At 37.7% G+C, this 14954-nt stretch overlaps 1 long non-coding RNA gene across 2 annotated transcripts in view; it reads left to right on the forward strand.

The window, feature by feature from the left end:
- Positions 1–7649: 7649 nt before the first annotated feature.
- The window catches only part of LOC139075156 (uncharacterized), a 47824-nt gene continuing 40519 nt past the window's right edge, over positions 7650–14954 (forward strand). The window contains exon 1 of one of the 2 annotated variants that reach the window (XR_011525277.1): positions 7650–8150. This is a non-coding gene — a long non-coding RNA (uncharacterized lncRNA). The remainder of the gene's footprint in view (positions 8151–14954) is intronic. The other variant, XR_011525276.1, reaches the window with a different exon arrangement.

Genomic DNA, 14954 nt, shown 5'->3' on the forward strand with positions numbered 1-14954 from the left:
ACTCTTCTAAGAAGCCTGTTCCCAATATATTGATTCTAACTACTTCTTACCTCTTCCACTCACATGAGATCCAAGCCACTGTCATTTTTTCCTTAACTATTTAAATGGGGTCCTACCAGGTCTCCCTGTTTCTCCTCTTGACCCTTTCAATGTATTCTCAATTGAGCAGTCAGAGAGACCTATTAAAAGATAAATCAGATAATGCTACTCCTTTGCTCAAAACCCTCCAGTGACTGCCATTTCATTCACAGTGAAACCTCCATTTCTCTTTCCCCATCCTAAGTTAGTACATCATCATGTCACACCTAGATAACTATAGTACCCTCCAAGCCTTCTTGTCCTCCTCTCTCCTGATTCTGATCTGCCTTATGCAGATACCTTAATAAGGCCAATCTCTACGAAACATTGTTTTTATCACCTCACTTCATAACACACAACCCCTATCTCCTACTATTTCAAGTAAAAACTCCTCTGGCTCTGAAAGCCCTCTACAGTCTACTCTGACTCTACAAAACAACCCCATTGTCCATTTTTTTCTCAAAAAAGCTCCATTTACTTTAGACAAGCCAGTCTCAAATATACTCTGTATTCACCCGTAATCCTGCTAACGTCATTTCCTTTAGCAGGAAGCACATCTTTTTGCTCTATGCCTGTCCTGATTGTATGCATCCTCCTAGGTTTGCTTCATTTTCTACTTCCTCCCTACAGACTTCTCCCGCTATCCCAGTCTCACTGACTTACCCTGCATTCTGACATCTGGCGAACTTTGTACTTTTAACACAAAGATGTACTCTCTGGAATGGCCATAGGTTGTTTCACTTAATAAGCACCTTTTGGGCAGAGTCCACATCTTTTCCACTCTATCATCCATTGCAATGCTGAGCCCGGGGAAAGTTTTCAGCACACATTTATTTATTGACTCATTGTAGCCATGATCTTAAGTTATCTAATAGTGACTGATTTATAAACATATTATAACAACGAGGCACTAAATATTAAAGAAACCAAAGCAGACCTTTTTGGAGTATACTGGAGAGGGCATACAAAATACATGGAATAAGGAGAGTTCTCGTTTATTGAGCTCTTGGCAAGCACTCTACTAAGGATTTTACATAGGTTAGCTCATTTACTCTTTGCAATAACTCTATGATTTTGATGTCATTTTAATTCCTATTTTAGTTATGAATAACCTGAAGTTCAAAGGGGTTGAGGAACTTCCCCAAGGACACAAAGTTAGGAAGTGGCAGACTGGGTTTCAACCACATGCAGTCTGCCAGCTATGCCTATCCACTGAGCTGAAGTGACTCTCAAAGTCAACATTTGTTTACTGTAAAATTTGCAGGCCCCGAACCACCATTATAATTGCAATGCAAAGTTTCCTATATACTTCGCTAAGAAACAAATCATACATTTTCTGTATCAGAGAACTCTGAAAGCTTTGTACTTTGTTTCTGTCAGATATCGGAAAAAAAGAGCCAAATATTCACCCATTTTCTCAGTTATGCCCATTTTATAAATAACTCTTGGCAATACCCAGCGGCCCACATGGTGAGTGCATACTGCTGTCCTTCAGTCGTTCCACATGGGGACAAGAATTTCAAGGATCTGCCAGTCTTACAAATTAGTTTCAGAAAGACTTGTTTTCAATAGTTGAGTTTAAAAACATTCTAAATTACATTTACTACAGTTTGTTTAAAGCTTTTTTTCTGGCCTATCTTTCTGAGTTGCAGCTTAATTTTTCACTGTCTCATTTTAATTTCCCTCTTTCTTTCTGGATTCCATCCTCTCATTCACTATTCTTTGTCTCGTCTCCATTTCTGGCTTTTCTTCCCGCAGCTGGGTTCTGGTGAGAAGGGGTGGACGCAGCTGCCCAGCCGTTTTCACATTCTTCACTGATATGATTTTCTTGAGGTAAAACATCATTTAAGAAGTATTACTCAACAATTAAATGTTTCTGTCCTCCTCAAATTCTGTGTCTGAAAGTCTGCCAAGAAGACCCTTCTCAATTGTTTGTGTTGGTTGGGATCCCTTCCTGTTATGCTTTATTTTATTTGTTCTGTGCTGGTTTGCCTTTTATGTAATATTTTGTTATAGTTTTAATTTCCTCTTTCTATCTAATCTCAACCACTGACTCGGTCCCACTGTTAGCTTTCTTTTTTTTTAAGAGGGAGGGGGTTCATTGACTACTTTCCACTACAAGTTTGACTGCTTTTTAAACTAAATATTTCATCAGTTTGAGGGGCCACATTTTCACAGGGTTCAAGGGCAATTTTGGAGGCAGGAGTTGAACTCTTGCTCCGCCTTTGAAGATTCTAATTGTCCGCCATGCTCTTGGACTGAAGCACAGACAATTTATGTTGATATCACTACAATATAAAGGGTACAAAGTTGCACCCACAAGAAAGCGATTTGTGGTGACTATCCGGTTTGAGTGTTACTTCTAAATGGAAGTGTCTTTTAATCTTTCAACAGTTATTCTAGACTTTGTCAGAGTAGCACTTTAGTTAACTTTTCAATGGAACCATTAGATATTTAAGCATCTAGTTCTTATCAATTCTTTGAATAACTCTTATTCATCATGCCCAGTTTATCTTCAGATAAATAGGGATGTATCAGGGTACCTGAATCAAATGCTGCTATTCAGCATTTACAGAGGAGGTGGATATTTAACAATCATGAGCACCAAGGATCAGTATGGAAGCCAACCTCAAGAAGGAGTTAGATCTTGGAGACTCCTGTTTTAACATCTTGGTTGCTGAATTATTGGGAAGCTGTGGTCCCAGCGGAGGGCACCAGAGGCTACATGTGGGGGACTTGAGCTAGAATGGAATTATTTTAATTCTTTAATCAGTGGGTACATGTTAGTCTTGGGTGAGTGTGTGCTCACACTGATATATTTTCATTCAGATGTCATCTTCCCTTTCCAATTTATACACTGTGACAAGTGGACCTAGAGAGAGAATGGGGATGGCATGTGATTTCCATGGTGGTTCCTAAGGAAATGTGTCCAGGTCAAGTTTACATCTTTTTAAATTGAGGTTCTCAATTCTATGGGAATCAAAGCGTATCTTTGTTTACAGACAGATTCTCTTTTTGTGTTTCAAAATGCACTAAACTTGGATTGAGTTTTAGTTGTATCAGTGATTATCTGTAATTTCGGGAAAATCACTTAACGACTTTAATTTTCACCCTCCTTCCTTATTGATAAAAAAGAGGGAATTGGATCAGATGAGCTCTAAGTTCCCTTGAAGATCCAACATTCTCTAATTCTATTCAAAGACCAAGAGGAGAACTTCTTTTGCCTAACATTTAATAGAATGCTGAATAAAAATCAACACATCTTTTAGGACAAGTAGGGAAAGACAGAGTGTGACCAACTTCTGGGCATATACACCATCCTAGACAATTATTCATTCACTTCTTTCCACAGGTTTCCAACACTCTGTTTACAGATTATCTGACTGAAATCTTTTTTCCTCCTTTGATTTGAGTACAAAAGCAAACAATGACTATATAAAATAAATTGCTTTTTCTCTATATATTTAGCATTCAATTACATTCTGAAATTTCACTATAACTTTTTTGCAATATGGTGCATTACACTGCCTTATATGATAGACATAATTTTCAATGTGTATTTCAATAGAAAATGGGTTGAACTTTGTGAAAGTTCACTGTTGAGATAGCATTTGTCCTTTTCAGAACCATACAGACTGAGCTGTTTTTCACATTAATACACCTATGTAGTAAGTCAGAACTGCTAATATGTGGCATAAACAGTCCTTACCTCAACTGAAAGGAGGAAACAGGAAAAGGTAATGTCTTCTTAAACCTTAAAAACTACTCTGCAATTAATCTGGATCACACATCAGAATTCTCTCAGCCTTTGGCATTTCCCCAGGTCTCTGAAGCACAAAAGCTAAATTGGTTAGGTCATGTGGTTCTACCTTCACACTGATAACCTGTTTGACAGACCGCAGCTTTAGTCCCTAATGATCACATTTTGATAATGCTCCTATTTAGAAGCTAAATTATCATCTTTCACATAAAACTAAATATATTCCCCTTAAGGTGAAGACCAACACTTTGCCTGTTCTAATTATAATATCAGCTATGAGACCATAGATCCTCTGTGACAAACATGCCATTAATGAGGGAAACAGCCCTAAGACAATAAATGCTCTGCTTATGATCGCAGTTCAATGTATCTTTATTGACGCTAGGTGTAATCTTCATTGGTTCCATTTTAACTAGCGTGTACTTGTTTATTAAAGACTGCACAACTATTTAAAGAGTGAAACTAGGAACTAGAACTAGAAACCAGAAAGAGGAATTACAACAGGAAAGAGTCAACCTGATGATTTGGTCAAAATTATATCCACTTCTTCTTCCATCTACTCACTTATCCACCATTAAAGAAATATTTATTCAGAGCCTAATATTTTCTAGACAATATGTTAATTTTTGTGACATAAAAATGATGGAAAACAGACCTTGATCCCAAGAAATTCATCTTTTGAGGATACACCAAAATTATAAATTACTATAATATACTCAGGTTTGTGAAATTAGACAAATATATATCCAAAGTATAATGGTGATAACAGTAACAAAAAGTTATGTAGCTCTTATCCATGCCAGGGAATCTTCTAAACCATTTAAATGTAACCTTTATAATAGCAAGTATAAGGTAAGTACTACAATTATCATTCCCACATTACAGATTAGAAACTGAAGTACAGGAAGTTACTTGTCTAATGTCACTCAGTGGAGACTGAGTTCACTCAAAGAAGAGATTGATTAGCTCCTGAGAATAGTTACAAAGGACCCTGTGTGTGGTAAATACTGAGCGAAGTAGGTCCTTCCAAAATCATGGACTATAACAGGATGTTTTTATCCAGAATATCTAAAATATTTTATCTAGAATATATATCACTTGCACTGCTAAGCAAGGCTGCAATAGGCACTAGTCTTAGCATCACGTTTCTCTTCCCTGTTACATGTATGTTACAATCAGTTGCTGTTTTGGGGGGCTTTTTTTTTTTTTTTTTTGGTGAGGAAGATTGGCCCTGAGCTAACATCTGTTGCCAATCTTCCTCTTTTGGATTGAGGAAGATTGTTGCTGAGCCAACATCTGTGTTAATCTTCCTCTATTTTGTATGTGGGACACTGCCACATCATGTCTTGATGAGCAGTGTGTAGGTCCATGCTGGGGATCTGAACCTGTACATCCTGGGCCTCCAAAGCAGAGCACGCAAACTTAACCACTATGCCACCAGTCTGGCCCCTGTTGCTGATTTTCTTCAAGTCTATTTTTTGAAAAGAGTTTACCGGCTGACAAATTCCCCCACTTTCCCATCTTAATCAATACTGCATTAATCAAGGTTCTCTAGAGAAGCAGAACCAATAGGAGATATAGATAGATAGATAGACAAATAGATATCTATATATATAGACAAATAGCCAGCTCCAGTGGTCTAGTGGTTAAGATCTCGTGGTCTCACTACTTCAGTGGGAGTTTGTTTCCAGTGAGGGAACCACATCACCCATCTGTTTGTTGTCATACTGTGGTGGCTGCAGGTCGCTGTGATACTCAAAGCTTTGTCACCAGTATTTCAAATACCAGCAGGGTCACTCATCATGGACAGGTTTCAGTGGAGCTTCCAGAGTAGACAGATCAGGAAGAAGGACTTGGCCATCTACTTCTGAAAAAATTAGTCGTGTGCTTATAGAGGTTGAGAAGTCCCACAATTTGCCAACTTTAAGCTGGAGACTCCGGAACAACACCTCTGAGTGCCCAGCTCCTGTTGATGGCAGCAGCCAGAAGATATTGCAGTGGCTGGCCGCAAAGTCACCCAAAAAAGAAGACAGAAACATCACAAAAGGCAGAGTCAGATGTGCTGCATTGTTCCAGACAATTCTAGCAGAGGTGATGATTCAAGTGGGAGAAGGAGGAGGAGCCTGTGGTCAAGTGGCCTCCTGGCCAGTAGTGCAGGACTTTCCCAGTCCAAGGCAACAGTTTACTGCACTAAATACTGTTGCTGATAATGGATTCTTGCAACATGTGTATTTGCTTTGGAAGGAGATAGCACAGTTGTGGGTTCGTGGGGGGAGTGGCTATCCTGGTTGTGACTGGGATCCCACAGTGGGACTGATGAGCAGCCTTGGAAGAGGAGGGGCTGATCCCATCACTGGCTGGCCCTCCTAGCGAGCGCCTGGCCCAATAGGTGTAGGAGCGCAGTTACGCCCGCGGCTGTTTTCTGGAAGGGCTGGTGGAACCTTCCCACACAGCCTGATCCTCCTGGGAGCTCGCCGCCCTGGCCTGGGGCTGCTCGCAAAGGCTGTTTTCTGCTCAGTCTTTGGGCTCTTTCAGTCTTTTAGAATTAAGTTCTTAAAACGTATTTTTTTCTGAATAAATCATACTTGATAAACTTGTTTCGGCAGTTCACGACAGGAGAGACTAGATGGAGGGGGATGTTCTCTGTGAGATGGAATATATATATGTGTGTATATATAAAAACATTCTGGAAGATTATAAATAATATTTTACTAGGAATGGGATTACGAGGAATAAAAATAATTTTCTGTATTTAACATGAATTGTGTATTTAAAAAAGAAAACAATAATTACTACATAGATTAGTACTAGGTAGAGAGTAAGAAATCCAGATAAAATAAAAGAAAATTTCCCACTCACTTCTCATTAAATTACTTTTTATTATTATTTTTAAGCAAACCTGGTCCTTCTCATCCAGATTTGAGCTACACTTTGCTCACACCATTTACCTGCTCTTTAACTAATGCCTAGTCTAAGGTCTTTATTAAGGATTGCCATAGATTTTTTTAACTCAATTTAACTATTCTTCATTATTATCATCATTTTCACATATGAGAAAAGAGCTTATAATTAATAAAGGACAGTGCTTTGGTGTTGGCATTAGTTTCATTTCAGTATCTTCCAGATCAGAAGTCATAATATGGCAATACTCATACTGAGGCTGGGCCTTAAGTACTGGGATTAGCTCCCATAGTATCCTCTAACCTTTGAAAAGCGTGAGGTTTTTCACATAAAAATTCAGATAGGGAGTAAAACAGGTAGATCCCACAATGCAGAGCTTGAGTTCCCACCAGACAGTGACTAGCTGGAGACCAACTGCTTCTGTCCTTTTAAATGGCGTACGTGTTCCAGTTTGCCACGGTTCCCACCGCTCCTTGCCTGATCTTAGACTTGGCTCAAATTCCTTGCCTAAGCTTAAAGACATTTTAGCTTGTTATTCCTTTCTGAATGATCCCTATTTTCATCATATTTAAGGATACAGATGAAAAAATTGAGAAATGAGTATTCTCTTTACTATCTTAAGTAACATCATCTAGATGACAATTTACCCTCTAACATCAGGGTACATTTCCATTTTATTTCCCCAGAAAGCTGAGAGACAAAGAAAGAGAGGACTACATAACAAAGGCATTTATCAGAGAAACAGATGTAATGTCAAGAAAATTGGTATCCGCAAGATTATCTTTTTTCTGATTTACAACATTATCGATATCCATATAAAATTACTTTATTTGTATTTGGACAGCTCAATATTTATTCAGTTTGTGCTTTAAAGTAAGTATTTGGTCCTTTTTTCCAACTGCCTCTGGGTGTAGGAGCAGAAAAATAATGAAACATTAAAAGGAAACTAGCTTTGCAAATTTATTGAAATCAAAAACAGCAAAGGAGATTAGCTGAGAGTACTACAAGGAGGCAGTGATGCTCTGGCCTGTTAGGACATTGAGGCATCAACCAGTGTGCAATTAAAAAATAAAACCTGTGAAGAGGCAGTGCGGGAGAATAAAAGCCGATTAAAGTGCTCCTAAGAGCTAAGGCTCTTGCCAGCAGAGCCATCTGTCAAGAGATTACGAAGAAGAAAATTTCTGCAGGAATTTTCCCCTGGGACCAGATGAAGTGCCAAGAAAAGGTGTGTGGCATCAGGAGTGAGGACAAACTCTGAGAGTCTTCCCAGTGCTGATCACAGACCGAGAGGGAACCATCAACCCACTGGGTCTCAGAGAAGAGGAAGAGAAGAGAGGGAAGTCTCTGCATTGCTTTGGATCAGAGAAACAAGGTCACATTAGAAAGAGTTCATGGAATCAAATCTTTAAAGGTAAGTTAAACTTTGGTTGCATTGAATTCTTAAAACTTTCCATAATTCAAAGTCAATAAAGTAATTTATTGGACTTTGTTTACTAAGGGTACTAATAAAAAAGGATTAAGTTTATAAGTGAAATTGCAGAAGGTGATCAAAAATACTTGAGCAAAAGTGGGAATGTCACTTTTTAAACTTGAATATCTGGAGTTTGTGAAAATACCCAAGATACTTATTTATATGAAATGTTGTACTAATATGCTGTTTTCACTTATTTCTTCCAAGTAAACGCTGAGTAAAAAGTAATCAAGATGGACTCATGTGTATTTGCCTCTAGAGAATTAAGTTCATGCCACGCTGTGAAATAATTAAAAACCATACAACCATGAAAATTACAGGAGTTAATAATAAGGATAAATATTTCATAAAGTTCCTAGAATCATGTCAGGAAAAGCTACTTTAATTTTTAAAATTCTAAATGGATCTTAGTTTGTTGCCTGACCTATGTTCCCATATAGTACTATTTTGTGTTTTTTTAAATAATTTCACATTTCCTTTGTGATTGATTTTATTTTTCTTTCCTTTTTAAGATGAGAAAAAAATGGTACTATAAAGGTAGACTAAAAATATCACAGATTTATTATCTAGACTATAAGTTAAACATTATGCATTTTTTAAGTCATAAAGATAGAGAGTTTAAATGTCAATAAAATAAACTTGTAAGAAGATATGATTCAGTTTAGCAAATGCTTTTAAACCTATAATACTGATAAGACATTGTTAATCAGAAATCAGAACTAATTGTAGTTTAATTCAATTTTATTTTGTCTTGATCAAAATAGAGACATCTTGTTTAACCCATTGGTTGCTTAGAGAAATGGAGATGAGCAGAGATAAATATAAATTCTAAACAGGAATAAGAAATAGTCTTATCAGCTGGGAAGAAACGCACAGTCAATTAAATAGTGCTGATTCTGAGGAATCACAGTGAGCCAGTGTTCCCGCTGGCACTGTGCCCATATTAGATTATTGTGTCTGTAATTGGAGAGAAATTATCTTGTGAACTTAAGTTATCCTATGAATTCAATTATAGTGGACAATTAATTTTAATAACCCAGCCTTTTGAGTCTTTCTTCCTCTTACAAAAGAACAATTTTGCCTGAATTATGAAGACATTGTTTAAATTCTTTTTATTTATTTCGTTCATTCTTTGATTCACTTGTTCATTCAACCAATATTTAGTGAGCAATGTTCAGGTGGAGTGCATTATTAGGATAGGCATGAGATAATGAACGGACATGGTCCCTGCTCTCAAAGGGCTTACAGTCCATTACACGGCACATAACTTCACCCTTCAGCTTCAAAATAATTTGAAAAACAAAACTTAAATATTATTTTGCCAATATGAATTTAAAGTTAGAAGTTAAGTGATAGCAATAGGCAGAATCTATGTTAATAACATAATTCAAAACTTTCTGTACATTGATTTTATGTGTACTTCATTATTTTAAAAATTTGTTTAATTAGCAGGGACTGAAACGAGACTTATTTTCTCTGTTCTTGGGTCTTTTCATTAAGTATAGTTTGCGGTTCTTTATTTTAAAAAACATGGAACAGATTAACTTTATATGTAGAAAAGGACAAAGAATTCCTATGTAATAAAAAGTAGACTGAAATTCTACTGGAGATTTACAAATGCTGCCTCTCGTTTGTGGTCATGTCTTATCTCTGCATATATAGATGCATCTCTGAATATTAAGTCTATTTGAAATTGGAAATTAGATTCTTACCTGCTATATTCATTGTTGTTCCTAAGATTGATTTGGGGGTACGTGCATTGCTAGCATTTTTGGCAGTATGACAATGGTTGGGCCTGAACAAAAGTGATATTTAAGGTTTTGAGTTATGGAGATCCTCTCTGGGATCCTTGCCAGAAATAATGAAGTTCTTGCTTGGATGAGTGGGTCTGGAAACTGTCACCTCAAATAAAATGTGCTTTTAATAGAGCACCAGCATCATATCTTTCCAAAATAATGAAATACTAAGTTCAATAGTCAATATTTTGATAATGTAACATATGTACAATAATATGAATATAACGTTTTTTTCATAGTGAATGGGTTAGTCAAAAGGGAACAAGTTGGAATTATATGGTCATATAACTATTAGGAATAACATCTGGAGCATTGAAATAAAATAATAATTCAAAGGCCTATGAGCAAAGGGAGCAACTGATTACTTCTGACTTTCTTTTCCTTTCAGATAAAATCTATATTAGGTTTCTGGTTAAGAGTTTGATGTTCTTAATCTTCATCTACTGGTCACAAAACCTGTTCTTACAATATATATTTTTGAATATTTGAATCTATTGAGTATGTAGGTGTGGCGAACGCATCATTTTTGAGGCTGCCCAATTACGAAGAGGCGTGGTCACAGTCTCCTCCCTGCCTAGCTAGCACTTGAATGCTTCATATCCAGAAAGTGGTAGATCCCTAACCAAAACTTGGTGACCCAACTACAGTTCAGAGTCAAGAAATCACAAGAAGCAGTGTGGAGTGTGGTTAAACATGAGGTGCTAATATCAAACCTCGTGGGGTTCAGTCTCCGCTTCGCTGATTGATAGTTTGTGAAGGCAAGTCTCTTAAGCTCTCTTCCCAGCTGTAGAACAGGATTAACAACGGCACTACTGTTTTGTGGATCAAATGAGATGACATATGCACGGTGCTTATCATATTGTAAACACTCACAAATATTAGCACTCACGATGATGATGGTGGTGATGAGGATAAGAATTTGAAGAAATTTAGACTTTGCCAGTACCTTGTCTGGATTCTTACATCAGCCTCTAACTGTGTTCAGTTTCAGGCGTCTTTATTGCATCCTATGCAAGCCACCAGAGACAGCTTTCCAGAAAGTGCCAATCTGATCTTATTACTTGCCCAAAGTGGCTCTCCATTACTTGTAGCTAAAGGCCCACTCTCCCTAGTATGGACTACAAGTCTCGTCTCACTCCTCCTGCTGAGTCTTGGCACGTATTGGCTCCTCTGCCTTGTACACTTCCGGTTCTTCCCCACCTGGCTAACTCAAGCTTCACCTTCAACACTCAGCTCAGGCTGTCAGGAGGACTTTCTGATCCCACCTCACTCACCCCTCTCCATACTCACGACTGTCCATAGGTCTGTCTTGTCTCTAATTTTCTAGTCTGTCAGCTTGTCATTTCCTTCAAAAGCCAGAACTATTTGAAAACAAGGGCTATATCTTTTTTTCATGAAGCCAGAATTTAGTACAATTTCTGTCACATAGAAGGTGCATAATAAATGTTAGTCAGTTGAATGAATTTTCTAGCGAGCACGCAGGGAGCAGGGATTTTTCTCCTTTTACGACTGTGTTTATCTTCTGGGTACCGAGGCCACGCGGAGGCACTGACATAGACACGTGGATCCGTGAAGGGTAAGAATAGTCGTCAGTAAACTCTGTGAACCTGCTTTTGCTCTTCTAAAAAAACCCCAAAAAACTCTTATTTTATGTTTTATGCTGATGAACTGGAATAAGAGAACCAGCTATATGGCTTTTAATTTTAAACATAATTTTAAAAACTGTACATTGGCAGTATAGAATGAATTATTTTTGTTGAAATTTTTGATCAAACAAGTTGGCCTAATGTATCACCAAAGTGGTGGTGAGAAACTTCTGGATCTTTGCTGTTCACTCATCTCTGTGGAGGAGTTATGTTGAATCTGGTTCTTGGAAGTCAAGATTGTAATTGTTCTTAGAATGATTATATCAGTGTGGATGTAAAGATGTGGTCTTAGAAAATAAGATTAATATCCAAAAAATACTATATTAGACTGTGTTGTTATGAATAAATTCAAAATGCTCATGGAAATACTTGAGTTGTGTTGTGAGACTCTTCTTAAAATTCTCACATTATACTATTTTCAATAGGAATTGGGATTTTAATGTGGTTTGCATCTTTTTGAATAAGCAAATGTAGAAGATTGAGGTATGATCCCTATTCCTTTCCCACCAATAGTGAGCTGCTTCTAGATGTTCCAATCTTGACATTTCTGCCCTTTGAAAAAAACTATTTCAAAGTACACCAAGAGCCTATATCCCAGGGTCTTTCCTGTCCCCTCCTCCAGCCCCTGTTCAGGGTCTCTGCTCCTGCTGTTATAACTAGAACAGGAGAAGAGGAAAACATCTCATACAGGCAGGTCCTCCCTGCTGCTGCGCTTGTTCAGCTGCTACTTCAGCTCACGGGCCTCTGCTCTTTCTTGCCACCTGTGTGGACACGACCCTGCCTGGAACCTCACTTTCGGGGTTCTGTATGCACAGTGCAGTGAATCAAGACTCAGCACAGGTGGTTGCATAGATCTTGTTCTAGCACTAGGCTTGTCAGGCAACTGTGCTATCCCCAGGGGTTTTCTTTGTTGGTCCTTTAATTTGAAAAACAATTGTGGCACAAGCTGGGTTGGGATGAAAATATCACAACCCCAACTTAACTGCTATGCCAATGGGTTATACCTGAGTAACAGCGAGTTAGAATAAGACTATACAACTTTCTGACAGGGGCATTTAGTTTTCCTTCTATCTTTTATTCTTTGGGATCTACTCAGACAGGTGCCCAGGATTGTTTTTTATTTTTAGTTTTCTCTTTCAACAATATTGCCTGAAAGTCTACTACATACCAATATTTTGAATTCAAATTATACTCCTTGGGTCAATGAATCTACATGGTGAATTCTCTAATTGCTTCTTTGTGGTTCCAGGACCTGGCATAATCCTTGGGACATAGTAGATACTCAATCCTTGTGAGTACTCAAATATACTAAACAGAGCTGGACTGCCTGGTATGTGTAGGCAACCTGGAGAAACTGTGTAGATCCTATTTCACTTTCAGGAAGAAAGAAGAACTGGCATCAGAAGATAACTCAGACCATCCTCAGACCATTGGGTTTCTCGGAGACATTTCCATGAGAGAACAGCCACATGAAGGAGCATTTAAGCCTCACTCTGGGACCTCCTAAACTATCACTTTTTAAAGCCTGCCTCTAAGGTTATATAAGAATGCAACTGTAAGGAAGGACCACACAATTCCATTTCGTTCCATGAAATACAAATCAACAACGCCTAGGGAAAACACCTAGAATAAAATAAAATGCTAATTTTGAAACTGTTTTATGAAGTTAAGAAGTTTAGATTAAGAGAATAACAATTAATTAAAGTGGGAAATTGAATCAACTGACAAATCTCATCTATGTATATAATTAAATTCCTATTTCAGTTTTTGTTTCAATAGCAATGTCTTTGCTGCACTTTGTCACAAAATTACTGCCATAAACACCTTGCCATTGTCTGAGTTACACAAAGTTATGTACAATATAATTTTGTGGTGCATGTCTGCATGGAATTTATTGTTATTATTACTAACAAGGAACACAATAGAAGTCTACATTTATATAATAGTTTATATTTTATTAGTCATAAATGTTAGCAATGTAGGGGACCTTCACAGCACTCGAAACAAATTTCCTCATTTTACAGATGAGGGAACTGAGTCATATAGAGGTTAACTTGTTTTTTTTTTTCTGAGGAAAAATTAAGGAAAATTGCCATTCAAAGTTATGTTTTCCATTATATGAAAAGTGGTGGTCAATGAGACACTCAAGGTCAGGGTTGATATCTGGCTTTATCTTCTTTTAAAAATGAATTTAATGACTTCATTAAAATCTAGGGACATATAAAAGGCAGCAGTACTATCACTCGGTTAACAGAGATTTACTTATCAGAATTTCAAACAAGGAATTCATCAAGCTACAAATTCTTTTCAGGGAACAGAACTGTCCTGTATTCAAAGAACATGAGGGCCATATCTGCCATCAGGGCCTTGATGAAAACTCTGACGACGTATTCTAGTATGTGGCTGAAAGACAGTTGCTTTCTGCCGCAGCTAGCTCAAGGTACAGAAGCAGACCAGGAGGAAGACAGAGTTAAGCATTTCCTCGTTTTTAGAGAGCCAATATTCTCAGAGCATCCTGGCGTGTCTATTCTGAATCAGGTTCCCGTATTCCCAAGTTAGCTTATTTAGATGTCCTTAAGGCTGTTTATCCTTCTAGGTGTCCTGAAGGCTGAGAACTGGCCTTTAGAGTAGAGTCAGCTCCCACAGTGGCTCAAGACCCAAGGCAGTTCAAGAGAAAAAGAAGGAACAAGTACAGAAAGACAGTGACCAAGACTTTGACAGACAGCCACTGAAGGAAAAGGAACAAACGCACACACACACATACACACTCGCACACACACACAATTCATGGAAAGACAGAAATACTACGGCAGTGACTTCTTTATCTTTAATCAAGAACTAAGTTCTTTAAAGAAAAATAGTATAATTAGAGTAAAACCATCTTGACTCAAAGATTAAGAGTCTAAAAATATTTTCTTTCTCTGGATACAGCTTAAGAAAGCATTTCTAAAAATGCGTTCTATGGGAACACGACCTCCGTGGAATGTCCTCCCACCCCACCCCAATTCTAAGAATTTGGGGATCATATAACTTTGGGAAATATTGGACTGAACAAAGTTAATTAGCTGTCTTTATCAAAGAGCTTTAAAAAGCATTATAAATCTTAAGGGAAGTATGAAGAAGTAGCTTTTCCTAAATTTATCTGACTACTGAGAGTTTTGGTTGGGAGCATCTCGAATTGCTCAGTCTGCTATTCCATATTCTCGGGAAGTGGTGGCCACCATCATTTAGCACTGCACTGGGCATCGGAGATAACCAAGACATTTTCTCATCTTGTTTGGAGCTCACAGTTAAGTACCATG

This window comes from Equus przewalskii, chromosome 13 (genome assembly GCF_037783145.1).
Source record: "Equus przewalskii isolate Varuska chromosome 13, EquPr2, whole genome shotgun sequence".
Classification (NCBI taxonomy): domain Eukaryota; kingdom Metazoa; phylum Chordata; class Mammalia; order Perissodactyla; family Equidae; genus Equus; species Equus przewalskii.